General features: G+C 39.5%; 1 long non-coding RNA gene across 1 annotated transcript; it reads right to left on the bottom strand.

Annotated features, from left to right (window-relative positions):
• Nucleotides 1-897: 897 nt before the first annotated feature.
• On the bottom strand, nt 898-2,396 carry LOC135532553 (uncharacterized). The gene is made up of 3 exons (XR_010454362.1): nt 2,133-2,396; nt 1,065-1,163; nt 898-970 (listed from the first exon to the last, which is right to left on the bottom strand). It is a non-coding gene; the product is annotated as an uncharacterized LOC135532553 (long non-coding RNA).
• Between the last annotated feature and the right edge of the window lie 209 nt (nt 2,397-2,605).

The raw sequence follows: 2,605 nt of genomic DNA on the forward strand, positions 1-2,605 counted from the left end.
AAGACTTAGTAGGCAAAACTAACAATGCAAGAGATGTTGTTGTAGTCAGAACACATCGCTGTATGATTCTATTGCGTTGACAGGCACCACTCAGCCCGTACTCTACACAGACCGGTGGCATAACCAATCAGAGCAGCAGTAGTCCTATACACACACACACAATTATAAACTGGGTGGTACGAGCCCTGAATGCTGATTGGCTGACAGCTGTGGTATATCAGACCGTATACCACGGGTATGACAGAACATTTAGTTTTACTGTTCTAATTACGTTGGTATTAGCCCAGTGATAGGTCATCTGTCGTCAGCAATAGGGGAGTGATTGCTTCCTACAAGACCACAACACATGTACATTTCTAGACATCTTTGAAACGAGAGTCAGGTAAAGGGCTTTTGTTTTTGTCTTAAAGGTATTTTGGCAGTTGTGTATAAGTATCCAATAGGCAGAAGGTAGTATAATTTGTCTAATTCCCTGTAATAATGTCAGAATAATAATGAATTGTATTTTAAGTGGTTTCTTGCATCAAACACAATTTCCAGTCACCTCCTGGTCTGAAGGGCAAGTGGATAATCAGGTTCACGTCAAGTCCTGCGTTTTTTTTTTTCAAAAATCTCATGAAATGTAGGTCTATATTGAACACCACACATTGGCTGCTACTGTAGGCTGACTGATAGAACAGCTATTTCCATGTTAAACAAATTGCACTGTCTGTATTATCAGCACCAGCCAACAGTTGTGGCCAAAAGCCAATCAGCAGTTTTTCTATATGAATGTACCAGTAAGATTGATAAGAGTCATCTTGTTAGTATTTTAATATATGCACATGTGTACACTTTGTTTATGGTGACCTGAAACATGGAATATATAACATCAAAAGATATGTAAATAACGTCTAACCTTGGCAGCACACAGCATGGCAGAGTGGTCAACATGTTCCACGGGTTTATATTCCAGCACTATGTCTCCATCCTGGTAGGAATGAGGAGAAGGAATGTTGAGTCTGATCTGTGGACATCCTAACAGGGAAGGACACATCTCACTCTGTTGTTCCATATTGACATACCTGGTCCAGGACACGCAGGGATCCCGAAGTCAGAGAATCCTGCTCCTCACTCCTTTCTGGGTTGGTGTGTATAAAAACTCCATCATGCTCATATAGAACCTGAGAGAGAAAGAGGGAAACGCATGCAGAGATGAATACACTTTAACCATGCCACTTTGTTTACATACTCATCTCATATGTATATACTGTACTCGATACCATCTACTGTATCTTGCCTATGCTGCTCTGTACCATCACTCATTCATATATCCTTATGTACATATTCTTTATCCCCTTACACTGTGTATAAGACAGTAGTTTAGGAATTGTTAGTTAGATTACTTGTTGGTTATTACTGCATTGTCGGAACTAGAAGCACAAGCATTTCGCTACACTTGCATTAACATCTGCTAACCATGTGTATGTGACAAATAACATTTGATTTTGATTTGATACAACTCATGTTATGTTGTTGTTGGAGACTTGGTAAACAAATATGCCTAGTGTACCTAGCTAGCTAACTTCATCCAAATCAAGTGCTATGTCCATGTGATAATGTAATAGGATACATTGGCTGTATTGTTTATAATTTTGCTCTTTGAACATTGACCAATTTCACATTCTTTCACCTTTCTACCTTTTCAGAAATGTGATGTTGTGGCTAACTAGGTAGCTGCCTCAACCAACTTCCTGACAACTTTTAAACTGTTTTGCATGTTTGTTTTGGTGGTTGTTAGTAACGTTAAGACAAGTTAGCTCGACTTGTCACTATGAAAGCTAACAACATGAGCCTGTTGGTATTCTGGAAGTAGACAGGTTCAACATTTTACAAGTAACTTCTTATGACCGCAAACCACTTTGTTTCACATGAATCTGCATTACTCTGCCAACTGGACAGGCAACTTCTACTAACTAACGTTAACTGTCAAGTGTCGACAATGGCTTTCTCAACTTCTAGCCAACTGTTTTCGGTTAAACTATTTACAAACCCTCACAGACAACATGATCCGTTGACAATGAAAACAAAACATATATATATATATTATTATTATTATTTAACTAAATGCCACAAATCTGTTTTCTCAGCACCTTGAAGCCCGCTGAAGTCGCCATGTCGCCTGTCTCAGCTGACGACGTAGTAGGACAGCTCACACGTTTCCAGTTGTTTTGGGAGGGGAGGGCAGAATAAATAACTAAATACTCGTCAATGTGTGTTGCTGATTTTTGACACATTCATTGTAAACCAACGACGCAAATAACGAGATCATTGAAAAAGTTGAGTGTATCTCGCATACAACAGAGATTATTAATTGAACTGTTATTTGTTCAAGCTTCCACTTCCGCAAACATTTGCCAGGGAACATTAGCGTTAACAGGGGTGTAGTCATTATCCCAATTGTGTTGCAAAACGTTTCATAAACGGAACGAAACGGGGCGGGACCTACCTTAATCTGTCCAATAGAATCACTCGTTTCTTTGGAACTGTTTGGACTAATGATTACACCCGGCAGTAGGAGTGGGAGGTGGCACCTTTGGACTTTGTCATAGGATGTTGTTTAGTG

The sequence above is a fragment of the Oncorhynchus masou genome, unplaced genomic scaffold, assembly GCF_036934945.1.
Source record: "Oncorhynchus masou masou isolate Uvic2021 unplaced genomic scaffold, UVic_Omas_1.1 unplaced_scaffold_1905, whole genome shotgun sequence".
Lineage (NCBI taxonomy): Eukaryota > Metazoa > Chordata > Actinopteri > Salmoniformes > Salmonidae > Oncorhynchus > Oncorhynchus masou.